At 34.2% G+C, this 14,579-nt stretch overlaps 2 pseudogenes; one reads left to right on the top strand and one right to left on the bottom strand.

Annotated features, from left to right (window-relative positions):
- The first annotated feature begins 2,740 nt into the window (after positions 1 to 2,740).
- LOC149161434 (L-type lectin-domain containing receptor kinase SIT2 pseudogene) lies at positions 2,741 to 3,658 on the top strand (annotated as a pseudogene).
- Positions 3,659 to 11,202: 7,544 nt separating this feature from the next.
- Positions 11,203 to 11,934, bottom strand: LOC149161433 (nematode resistance protein-like HSPRO2 pseudogene; annotated as a pseudogene).
- Between the last annotated feature and the right edge of the window lie 2,645 nt (positions 11,935 to 14,579).

Here is a 14,579-nt window from a genome sequence, read left to right as displayed (position 1 = left end):
TAAAACAAAACTATTGTAAATGTTATAATAAATAAAATCAAAATATTATAAGTCGCTTTTAAGCTTCTATGCAAGCTTTCCCCTTGGAGGCAGGATTGTCTTTATGTTACATCTTTCATTTTCTAACCACATAATATTATATTATATTATAAATTTCAATGGTGAAATTAATGTTTTTTTGACTTTTGCATACCATTGTTCAAACTAGTTTTATATTTAACTTTGATATAGAGAAACAGAAACTATAATATTCCACATCGATTGGGTTAGTTAGGAAATTAATAGGATATGACATGCACATTGGGTTTTGTAGTTATTGTAATATATGTGATATGTACAGGAAAGGATAATGAGTTACTTATATGGACCTTTCATTTCAAGATATTTTTTTTATTTTTGTTTAACTGAGGGTTTTTTCACAACATTATTTTCTTTCCTTGATGTGCAATGTAACAACAGTGCAAGATTTTTGGATAGATTTAATGTTTTCAATATTATTTATGCGATAAACCATGGATACTGTTATTTATGAATTGATTATCGCCAGGACACCGACATCATTGTAAAATAAGCCATAAATGTGCTAAACCAATAAAAATGTAAAAAAAAAACAAAACTAAAATATTTGAAAAATAAATTAAATTGATTTATAATGTTAATTTTGTAAATTATTATTTAATTTTTAATCAAACCTGAATTGAAACAATAAAATTGCTTTGATTTATTTCTAATATCAATTAATTATTCATATACAATTTGTGGTTAATGCAAAGCTTAATAAATAAATTGCTTTGATTTGTTTAATGAATTGGAAAATACTTGATTTTTTTAGTATGAAGTATTTGATTCCGGTATTATCTCCATTTCCTTAAATAACCATCGAACAAATAAACTAATTATAAGGGATTTGACTCTTGACTCATAACTGTGTTTGATGTTGAATAATCAATCATAAATTGTGGTTTGAGATTTTTTTATTGTAACTATAAACTTGAGGGGCTTGCAAAAATTTTATGGAATAAATTTTTTATAAAAATTATTTTTCATATTTAAAAAATAAAAAATAAATTAGTTAATTTCTATTTAAAAAAAAAACAATTTATCCAAATTTTAAAGAGGAAATATAGTTTATTATCGGGGATATGTTTCATCTTTGGGAGTTTGTGGAAAAATAGTTTTATAATTTTTGATTTTTAATTTCAATTTTCATTTATGAAATTATATTGGCCCTATTTATAATTTCTTTAATTCATTTATATTTCATTAATCAATATTTAGATAAAGATGCTTAATTAGTGCATAGGAATAATATGACAGATTCATCTATTTGTTAATTAAAAAATCTAATTATATTATATTATTTATAAATTTGTAGTTTATGATTACTCAACTAATTGATTATTTCTTTTTGTTAAATAAAAAAAATTAATTGTATTATCTTATTTATAAATATGTAGTTTTATGCTTACTCAACTAGTTTATTATTTTTTTTGGTAAATATAATTATAATGGTTTATTTTTACCATCGCTTGAGCCAAGACTACTTTGACCTATTACCACCTTCCACCACCTAGTTTGATAAAAGCCCATTGAAAATGTTTAGGGTGAATTTTGATTGCGATGGTGTAATAGGTTTTTATATGTGGCAGGAATACACAGTCATTTTTGTCCCATCCATCCATTCATTTAATTTTTTTAGATTTGAATAATATTTTTATGATTTCGAAAAAATATATTTTTAAATTTATTAGAATTATATATTTGGCCATATATGGCATATGGCTGGGCTACTCGATATCATTATGTGTGGAAGGGTAGTTGATATCATATGGTTGGGTTAGTAGATATCATTATGTGTTGATGGGTAGTTGATATTGGGCTAGATATCATTATGTGTTGAAGGGTAGGTTGATCATTGTGTGAAATTTAATATTTTGAGTTCCTACCGAGTCGGTGAAATCATTATGCGTTGAAGGCAAGGTTGAGAAAAATAGTCGGTTCATAATATGTATGTAATGTTGTTTTAATGAACACCGAGAAAGATAGATGGATACTTGCAGAGGACATTGTCTCTCTCCAGCGTTTGTAACAAGCTGGTTGTTGGGCAGCCTCACTCTGGCCCTTATCTTCCTTGTTGTACCAGTTTTTCCTGCCACTTCCATCTAGGATGGAATGACCTACTTAGTTGTGGAGGAAAAGGCTACCTTTATCAGTTGTGGAGTTGAAAATCAGCCCTACGTTTAGCACCACCTTCGTTTTCTCCATCGTGCCGCCCAATTCTAACATAGGCGGGCATGGGTTAGCTTTCTTCCTGAGCCCCAACATACCCCCTGCGGGTGATATCACCCACGGGGTTGATATCTCATCCCAGTATCTGGGCTTGTTTAACCTTACCAGCATCAGGCAGCCATATAATCACTTGTTCGCAGTGGAATTCGATATGGTCAAGAATGAGGAGTTCTACGACCCCGACAAGAACCACATTGGCGTAGATATTAATAGCCTCATCTCGGTGGAGACCGAGCCCGCTGGCTATTGGAATGGGTCGCGGTTCAATAGAATCAACCTCAAGAGCGGACGGAACATACCGGTCTGGATCGATTATGACCACCTGCAAAGCTAGCTCAATGTTACCATAACGTTGGTTGGCTTGCCGAGACCGCAGAAACCACTCATATCGCTGAAAATAGATCTGCAGAGCGTTTCGCAAGAGAAGATGTTCGCTAGCTTTTCAGCGGCTATGGGGAATTTCGCCGAAGACCATTATATTGTTGCGTGGAGCTTCTACACAGAAGAGACGGCACCCCCACTCAACATCTCGAGTCTCCCATCGTTTGCCAACAAGTATAGATCTAAGCATTCGAAACATCGACGGAGAGGGCCATTCATAGCCGGCGCTACAGCGGCCGTTCTGGTTGTCTTATTGCTAGCGATTGCTGCCTTGTTTCTCAAAAGAGAGAAACGCAGAGAAAAGATAGAAGAATGGGAACAGGAATTCTGGCCCCATAGATTCACTTACAAGGAGCTCAGCATCGCCACAAGTGGATTCAGGGACGAAAATGTTTTGGGCCAGGGGGGCTTTGGCAAGGTTTACAGGGGCATTCTACCTGGCGGCGGCCAGGAGGTTGCCATAAAATGTATAACTAAGGAGTTCACGGAAGGAATGAAGGGGTTCGTGGCAAAGATCTCAACCATGAGGCGCATGCAGCACCACAACCTGGTACAGCTCCGGGGGTGGTGTCGAAAGCAGAAGCAGCTATTCATCGTTTATGACCACATGCCCAACGGTAGCCTCGATAAATTCATATTCGGGAACCCGTTGACGGACTTGCTGTGGGCTCGGCGATACGTGATCCTAAAGGGCGTGGCGGCGGGGCTGCTGTATCTGCACGAGGAATGGGAGAAGAGGGTCATCCACAGAGACATCAAGTCGAGCAACGTGCTATTAGATTCAGATCTCAACGCCCGGCTGGGAGACTTTGGCCTCGCCCGTCTGTATGATCACATCAAGAACCCAGGTTTTGAAATATTAATTTCAATTGTCGTGCAGGTCAAAACCGCTAGTTCACCCCCCTGCACCGCTTTTGCTGAAAGGTGGTTTTCCTCCGGAGGGCAGCGAACATATTCAACGATGGAGACGTGTCTGAGCAGTGCTTGAAAAAACCACCATTCCCTGGCGCGTAAAGTCCAGCAGAAAGGGCCGTGCGATATTGACTGTCAGCCGTTCGTTTAAAGAGGGGAAGATCAACGGTTATGGTAGCAGGCACATGTTTTTTTGGTTATCGGGAGGACCTTCGTATGACTGACATTAGCCGTATGACTGAATCGTTTGCACGGTTGATTCAATGTAATTAATATAAATTAATTACGGATGGTAAATATAGGTGTAGGATTTATGTTTATTGTTTTCATGCACGGGACTTGTTTTTTTACCATACATGTAAAAGGTAAGTGTTATGTTTTTTTTGTTGCCTGTTGAAAATGAAATGTAACGTAGCAGCGCGTGAATGAAATTTTTTTACACAGCAGTGTTTGTATTTTTCCTGAGGAGACAGAGTTTTTGTTTTGAAATGCACAGCAGTGCAGAAACAGAGTAATTTCCCAGGGAGACAGTGAAGTTTTTTTTTGGAACTGCATCTGAAGCAGTCTGGTGTAATCCCTCTGTTAGAGGAAGTTTTTTTTAACAGTTGGTTTCCTGTTAATGAATACAATTTTTTTTGTGTAAAACTTTGTCTTCTGGAAGCAATTTTTTTTGTGTTCCTTTGTGTTAGAAACAGATCATTTTTTTGTTTATTTGTTCTGGAATTATCAGAAATTCCCAACATGGTATCGGAGCTTGTCCAGGCTCTTTGAAGGTGTCAAAGAAGCTGAAGGAAGGATTTCTTGTTGCAGCAGCTTCTCCAGCAGAGTGAAGACTTAGTCAAGAAAGAATCCAAGGTATTTCTCAAGTTAGTTTTTGTGTTACTGTTGAGGACAGTTAGTTATTTTAAATACACAGTGAAGTATTTTGAAGCATAGTTAAGAGTGCAAGAATGGCTGGAGCCAGCACTAGCATGGGTATCTGTAATACTCAGTTCCCACAATTTAATGGGAAAAACTATGACTATTGGAAAATAACTATGAGAGCCTTGCTTGCTTCCCAAGACTTATGGGAATTTGTTGAGGATGGTTTTGAAGAACCAGCAGATGAAAATGAGTTTAATAATTTAACTCAGGCGGAGAAAGATCTGTTGAAGAGCAATAAGAAGAAGGATTCTAAAGCCCTCTACTTTTTGTATCAAGGAGTGCATGAGAGTGTGTTTCTAAGGATAGCAGCAGCCAAGAGATCCAAAGAAGCATGGCAAACTCTCAAGATAGCCTATCAAGGCATGGAGAAAGTGAAGAGACCGAATAGGGAGGACAGAGCTTCATATCGGATATACAGGGATTACATGAGCTCTAAATTTAGAAAAGGATTGTAGAGGAATCGAGACCAAATCGCAATCGTATCGGCGTAGGAGAGGTCGTGGCAGTCAAGGGGTTGATTTTAATTTAATATTACAAACATATTTTAACTTCGTAAAACTTGGCTTAGTGGGCTTGAAATATTATTAAAATTGGCAGATAACGCTTTTGGGTATGGAAGTTGCATATATATAGAAGATGTGTATATACAGAGGTTGCGCCTATATAGAGACTGCATTTTTGTGCATATATGGAAATTGTGCATATATGGAAGATATGCGCATATCTTCTATATATCTGTCACTTTCTTATATGTGCATATCTTCCGTATATACACATATTTTATGTATTTGCATCGTATATACGTAAATTCCATATACAGAAATTGCGCATATACGGAAATTGTGCATATACAGAAGATATGTGCATATCTTCAGTATATCTGTAACTTTCTTATATGTGCATATCTTCTGTATATGCACGTCGTTTATGTATCTACATTGTATATGTGCAAATTCCATATACAAAAATTGTGCATATATGGAAATTGTGCATATACGGAAGATATGCGCATCTCTTCCGTATGTACATAAATTTCGTATATGCGTAAATTCCATATACAGAAACTGCGGATATATGGAAATTGTGCATATACGCAATATATGCGCATATTTTTTGTATATGTGCATATTTTGTATATGTGCATCTACCGTATATGCGCAACTTCCGTATATGTGCATATCTTCCGTATATGCGTAAATTTCTTATATGTACATATCTTCCGTGTATGCATGTTTTTTATATATGTGCATCTACCTTATATGCACAACCTCCGTATACAAAAATTGCGCATACATATCTTCCGTATATGTGTAGCTTTCTTATATATGCATATCTTCCATATATGTACATCTTTTATGTACGTGAATCTACCGTACATGTGCAACTTCCATATATGGAAAATTTTCATATACGGAAATTGTGCATATATGAAAGTTATGCACATATATTTTATACATGCGAAATGTTTCTATATGCACATTTCTTTCAGGTATATGTGCAACTTCTGTATATACACATAACCTTCATGTATATGAAACTTTAGTATATATAAATTTTGTATATGTACATCTTTTGTATATGCGCAATTTCCGTATATGCACATATCTTTTGTATATGCGTAGCTTTCTTATCTGTGTATATCTTTTGTATATGCATTTCTTTTATATATATGAATCTACAGTATATGTGCAACTTTCATATATACAGAAATTGCATGTATACGTAAATGTGCACATATAAGACAGTTATGTATATAAGGAAGATATGCACAATTTCCGTATACATATTGTGCATATACAGAAAATATGCGCATATCTTCCGTATATCCCTAACTTTCTTATATGTACATATCTTCTGTATACGCATATTGTTTATGTATCTACATTATATGCGCAAATTCCATATACAGAAATTGCACATATACAGAAATTGTGCATATAAGGAAGATTTCATATATACATAAATTTTGTATATGCGCAAATTCCATATACAGAAATTGTGCATATATGGAAATTGTGCATATACAAAAGATATGTGCATATCTTCCGTATATACATAACTTTCTTATAAGTGCATATCTTCCGTATATACAAATCTTTTATGTATGTGCATCTACCGTATATATGCAAATTCCATATACGGAAATTATGCATATACGCAATCTATGCACATATTTTTCATATATATCCATCTTTTGTATATGTGCATTTACCATATATGCGCAACTTCCATATACAAAAATTGTGCATATACGGAAGATATTCGCATATCGTAAAACTTTCTTATATGTGAATATCTTCTATATATGTATGTCTTTTATGTACGTGCATCTACCGTACACGTGCAACTTCCATATATGAAAACTTTTCATATACAGAAATTGTGCATATACGGAAGATATGCACATATCTTTTGTATATGCGAAATTTTTCTATATGCACATCTTCCAGGTATATGTGCAACTTCCGTATATACACATAACCAACATGTATGTGAAACTTTAGTATATATAACTTTCATATATGTGCATCAACCGTATATTCGCAACTTCCGTATATGCACATATCTTCCGTATATACATAACTTTCTTATATGTGTATATCTTCAATATATGCATGTATTTTATATATGTGAATCTATAGAATATACGCAACTTCCATATACAGAAATTTCGCGCATACAGAAATGTGCACATATAAGAAAGTTACGTATATATAGAAGATATGCACATATCTTCCGTATATGCACAATTTCCGTATATGTGCAATTTCTATATACAGAAATTGGGTATATACAGATTTCTGTATATGTGCAATTTCTATATATAGAAATTGCGTATATACGGAAATTGTGCATATATAAAAGATATGCGCATATCTTTGATATATCCTAACTTTCTTATATATGCATATTTTTTGTATATGCACATCGTTTATGTATCTTTATCGTATATGCACAAATTCCATATACAAAAATTGCACATATACGAAAATTGTGCATATACAGAAGATATGTGCATATCTTCCGTATGTACATAAATTTCGTATATGTGCAAATTCCATATACAGAAATTACGCATATATGGAAATTGTGCATATACGGAAGATATGTGCATATCTTTCGTATATACATAACTTTATTATATGTGCATAACTTCCGTATATGCACGTCTTTTAAATATGTGCATCTACCGTATATACACAAATTCTATATGCAGAAATTGCGCATATATGGAAATTGTGCATATACGAAATATATATGTGCATATTTTTCATATATGTCCATCTTTTGTATATGTTCATCTACCGTATATGCGCAACTTCCATATATGCGTATATATTTCGTATATGCGTAAATTTATTATATGTTCATATCTTCTGTATATGCACGTCTTTTATATATGTGTATCTATTGTATATGCGCAACTTCCATATACACAAATTGTACATATACGGAAGATATGCACATATCTTCCGTATATGCGTAACTTTCTTATATGTGCATATCTTCCATATATGTACGTTTTTTATGTATGTGCATATACCGTATATGTACAACTTCCATATATGGAAATTTTGCATATACAGAAATTGCGCATATACAAAAGTGCACAATTTTCGTAACATGCATATACGACAGTCTCCATATCTGTAAAAGTTTTGTATATGCGCATATTTTCTGTATATATGCATATCTTTCATATATGCACATCTATTTTATATGTGCAACTTCCAAATATGCACATATATAGAAAAAATTCACATATATGAAATAAACGTATACATGAAAAATATGTGCATATACAAAAGCTACGCATATACGAAAGATATGTACATCTTTTGCATCACATATCTTTTGTATATGCACAAAATTCATATATGTATATACGGAAGTTGTGCATGTACGAAGGCTATGTATGTACGTAGATTGAAGTTGTGCACAACTATGTATGTGTAACTTTTGTATATGCACATATATAGAAGTTGGACATGTACGGTAGATGCACATATACAGAAGTTGTGCATATATGGAAGATGCGTATATAGATTATTTATACGTAACCTCACTCACTCTATATATGCAACCTCCATATATGTGCAATTTTCGTGTATGTTCAATTTTTGTATACGTGCAACTTCCGTATATATACATATCTATTTATGCATATACGCAAGATATTCACCTATAAAAAAGATGTGCATATACAAAAGTTGCGCGTATATAAAAATTGAAGTTTTGGACAACTTATGTGTATGCACTTCTCTATATATCTTCCATATATGTGAAACTTCTATATATGCACATAGTTTCCATATATGTGCAACTTTAGTATATGCACATATACAGAAGTTGTGCATAATAAAAATATTCTGAAACCATATACAGAAGTTGTGCATACATAAAACTAGTCTATAACTTCTGTAATACACATATACGATAACTTCCATATATATACAACTTCAGTATATGCGCACATCTTTTATATATGTACAACTTTTGTATATGCACAACTTCTGTATATGTGCATATATGGTTCTCCTCCTTGTCCTTGTCATCAACATGATGCCATTCCTTCCTTGCATGAACTAGGGTTTCTTCTTTCAACAGAAACATCAGATCTAAGGTTTTATCTAGAAGCTCTAGGTTTTCACATCCAAGACTTCAAGTCTTCTAGAATTTACAAATCCTATTTTTATAAACTCATTTTACACCTTTTGCAAGTCCAAAATATGGAAATTGTGCATATAAACAATATATACGCATATACGGAAAATATGCACATATAAGGAAGTTGGTCATATACATAAGATATGCATATTTGCCATATATGCACAAATTCTGTATATGTGAATATATTATTTATATCTGCATATCTTTTGTATATGTGCAACTTCTATATATGCACATACACATAAGTTGTGAATATACAAAAGTGCACAACTTTCGTAACATGCATATACGACAGACTCCATATATTCACATATATCTTCCATATATGTACATCTTTTATGTACATGCATCTACTGTACACGTGCAACTTCTATATATGAAATTTTTTCATATATGGAAATTGTGCATATACGGAAGATATGCGCATATCTTTTGTATATGCGAAATTTTTCTATATGCACATGTCTCCCAAGTATATGTGCAACTTCCGTATATACACATAACCTCCATGTATGTGAAACATTAGTATATATAACTTTTTGTATATATGCATTTTTTGTATATGCGCAACTTCCATATATGCACATATCTTCCGTATATGTGTAACTTCCGTATATTCACATATCTTCCGTATATGCATGTCTTTTATATATGTGAATCTACGGTATATGCACAACTTCCATAAAAAAAATTGCACGTATACAGAAATGTGCACATATAAGAAAGTTATGTATATACAGAAAATATGCACATATCCTCTGTATATGCACAATTTCCATATATGCGCAATTTCCATATACAGAAATTGCGTATATATGGAAATTGTGCATATACGAAAGATATGCGCATATCTCCCATATATCCCTAACTTTCTTATATGTGCATATCTTCCGTATATGCACGTCATTTATGTATCTACATCGTATATGCACAAATTCCATATACAAAAATTGCGCATATACGGATATTGTGCATATACGGAAGATATATGCATATCTTCCGTATATACATAGCTTTCGTATATGCGCAAATTCCATATACGGAAATTACGCATATATGAAAATTGTGCATATACGCAATATATGCGCATATCTTTCGTATATGCACATATTTTGTATATGTGCATCTACCGTATATGCGCAACTTCCGTATATTCGCATATCTTCCGTATATGCGTAAATTTCTTATATGTGCATATCTTCCGTGTATGCATGTTTTTTATGTATGTGCATCTACCATATATGCGCAACTTCCATATACAAAAATTGCGCATATACGGAAATTGTGCATATACGGAAGATATGTGCATATCTTCCGTATATGCATAACTTTCTTGTATATGCATATCTTCCATATATGTACATCTTTTATGTACGTGCATCTACCGTACTCGTGCACTGTTCTTTGTCTTGTAAACTTCACTTGATTTGTCTGTAGATCTTCTAGTGTACCATCTACCATAGTTGTAGAATTTTAGTGCCAATAGTAACCCAAAAATGTCTTTGCACCATCCACACTAGGGAAATAAGGTGGTTCAAAATATATCCAACACAGGGTATCATAAGCACCTAGATATGATGGACCTTTCATTTCAATGCTACCCATGGCTACTACTATCAGCTGCTGATATGAGAAGAAAAACCTTTTCACCACGACTTCTATTGCCTGGAAGGCCAATATAACATGTATTGTTGCAGCATGATAAGCACCTCAAGTACTATGTGAGGGAAGTCCATGTGAATGAAACAAATGCATAAGTGCCTCCTGGAGCCTTGGTCCACCATTTGGATCAGCCTCAACACCCATGACTTTGGGCAGCAGATGTCTTAGTTCCTTGCATGCATTTGTAAGGTCTTTGAGGGGGGTAGACTGAAAGCAATATGCGTCTACAGGCATACTGGTGTTGTTAATTCCCAACTGGTGTTTAAGGTGAAGGAAATCATCTGGTTCCATCAGTAGAAGTAAATTCACAATTTTTGTGAACATCTTCCATATCCTTTCAACCATCCAACAGTCTGCGGATGCTCATACGAAATCCCCAGAGTCTATTCTTTGATAGATTATGTGCAACAATTCTTGGCCTACAAATACCCAAGCCTCAAAGATCTGGAGGACATTGCAAAGTGTGGCATCTTCTGGATTATGGAACTGTTTATGTTGTTTTAAAGGGTGCAAATATCTTGGCTTGCATATTCTATCATATTCAAGAATAGGCTTACTTGACAGATTTGGTTCCCCCAGACCTAAAGTGAAGGGAGTCCTCTGCATATGGCCTTCAATGGCAAGCCATATTCCAGAAACCATAGCTTCAGCTCTTTTCCATGTACCCAAACGAGGAAGTAAGCTCTTTTCACTTGTTTTGCTAACCACAGGTAAAGCACCAGGTCTTTGCCATACCTCATGGGCAACTTTCGTAGCAAGAACACCACTACTTATTGACAACTGAATAGTGGGAACTTGCGTGTCATCTTCACAAATCATTGAAATCAATTCAATCTCCGAACTAATTAAGGATTCAAGCCTTCTCTTCCATTCCTCTTTGTCAATGTAAGTCCTTGTGTCACAAAGGATAGACAAAACAAACCGAAAGGTAATCTCCAATGACTGTAAGGCAACCTTTACCAACCCCTCTCTAGACCAACCAGGCCATTCCTTGAATTTCCACATGGCACTGAACTCGGGGAGATGCACATATTGCTCGTAACCCGCACACTCCAGGGGGGAGATGCACATACTGTTCGTAACCGCAATCGACATGAAAGTATTAAACTTGGTTGCCAATGTCACTTCTTAGTGCGACGACTTCAAATGAGACCAAATGATGCTGTAATAATATATACTGCATGTAGACATATTAATAAATCCAATGTTATTTGTCATGGGACAGATGCAATCGGTAGGCCCATGAGATTCAATTATGCACCACATTTAACAAGGGATATGCAATCTAGTGTCCAACATTTCATTAAAAGAGGTTTTAATGTTATAATGATATGGGACAAATTCATCTCTGATGTGAAGGATGGATCTGGTGAGTTATACACAGGGATATTTCGAGATACATACATGAAAAAACAAGATATAAGTAACATTTACAATGATACCATAAGGCTAGAGTATGTTAAAGATCAAAGTGATCCAAAGAGTGTAGAATGCTGGTATAAGGAACACCCAGAGAGTTTTTTCTTCTACCAAAAACAAGATCTTGTTGAAAATATCCCTTTTATCATAGGCATACAAACAAAGTGGATGTGTTCAATGATGCTGAAATACTCTCACAATAATATTATCTCAATGGATTCAACCTTTAGTACAAATAAGTATGGGGTGAGTACATATTTATCCTAAATCTAATTCATTTATTTAACCTCATATTAATGCATGTATCTTATATAAATATAATTATGCACATTTTTTGTAATGCAGTATCAAATTTACACCTTAATGGTTTTTGATGAACATCACAATGGGGTTCCTGTAGCTTGGGTTATATCATCACGCAATACTATAGCTGATCTTTCTAAATGGATGTTGGCCTTATTTGCAATTGGAAACAAAGAGTGATTAGATTGGCATGTTCTTGCCTTCATCACAGATGATGCTGCTGCGGAAATTGAAGCGTTGAGGTGATGTGTTTATTATTTTTATAAGAGGCATAAAAATTATTGTTAATATATAATCTCTCTAAAAATTATGTTATTCCAGGGCTTCAATCAAGTGTAAAGTATTATTATGTGTGTGGCATGTTCGTCGTGCATAGTTGAAGAATGTTAGAAACAAGGTCCAAGGAAGGGAAAACCAAATACACATTTTTCGTGGTTTAGGAGAAATCATGCACGCATGTAAAGATGATGAATCTGTGAAAAAGAAAGTTGAAAGCTTATTTGAAGAATTCAATGAACAAAAAAGCTTGTTGGAATATTTTAGAACTATTTGGTTAGCCAACAACAAAATATGTAAGCTTCTTATTGGTGGTTTTAATTACTCTATTTTTCATGTCATATGTATACTTATTAATATATAACTAATAAATTTCTTTCTACAAATATGTGGGAAAAAGCATACAGAAATTTTCCACATTCAAATCAAGATACGAACAATGCCATTGAATCTTACCATCGGTATATTAAGGAAAGGTACCTATGTGAGAAGAACAATGCATGCCATAGAAGAGTTGATTGGTTAATCTATGTTTTGTTGACAAAGGTTGTATTATATTACAATCATATGCACCATTTAAAAGAAGCTGGTTTTGTACGACCCAAAAAAATCCAAGAACAATTGAATTCATCCAAGTGTAGAGCTAAGAAAATCCCAAATGAAAATTGTGTGCTAATGAAAAGAGTAATGATTATTGGGTTCGTAGCCAAAATAAGGATACTCGTGACATTTGGTACAATGTCATATATAAGGGTTATAATTTACACTTCTGCAACTGCAATTGGGCTCTGAAAGGAAATATCTGTAAACATGTATTAAAAGTTGAGATGTTAGTGAGTAACACTATTTTGGGTGAAAATGTAGCACCTGGTGTCACTGATCCCACTACAGAAAGGCCTATAATTTTATTTGATTTGAATGAAACACCTATATTGGGCCTAGAAATCCAAACAGAGCTTTTGCCATACTTTGATTCTCCTCCCAATTTGAATTATCATAATGAAACAAGGATTGATGATTTAGAGAATTTCTCTTATAATGTTGAATCAACGAATGTACGACAAGATAGTGCATTCTCTGAAGATGATGAGGTGAAACGTGTTAACTCATCAACTCATGAGAAATTGAGATCCATAATACCTACAAATTTGGAACAGGCATATGCATTGAACAACTTGGTAGAAAAAGCATGTCAAGAATACAACAAAATGTTTTTCAATATTATAACTCCATCCAAGATCACTACCAAGAGAAAATATAGTTTCTTGAGTCCAGTAAATAAAAAGAGGCGATGTGGTCACAAGTCAAAATTAGGGATAGATAAACTACAATTTGAAAGGGTTGGACGAGTTCATGCAAGAAAAAAAAAGAATGGATGAACAATTGGAGTTATCTTCTCAAAAACAAAGAAATGTGGACCACGCGCCTGAGATAATGCAAGATTCTATTATACCCAATATTGGTATGGAAATTTCATGCTATGCATTGTTTTACATTAAATTTGATATATTATCATGTTCAACACATTTGCATAACTATATGAACTATTTTTATTATTACAGCTAAGGGACCCACATCTCACAACATTCCAAATTGTCGAATTCATTTATTTGATGAACATGCTATTGAAAAAAGATCTAGCATTGGGAACACTACTTCAACCATTAACATCCCAATATCCTCCCCAAGGGTGATCCCCCCTATTGTAGAACCAATTAAGATGTATCATCACCCACACCCAC

This window comes from Pinus tabuliformis, chromosome 5_2 (genome assembly GCF_031772625.1).
Source record: "Pinus tabuliformis cultivar Carrire ecotype Pingquan chromosome 5_2, CPIR1, whole genome shotgun sequence".
NCBI lineage: Eukaryota > Viridiplantae > Streptophyta > Pinopsida > Pinales > Pinaceae > Pinus > Pinus tabuliformis.
This window is presented reverse-complemented; position numbering and strand designations above follow the sequence as displayed.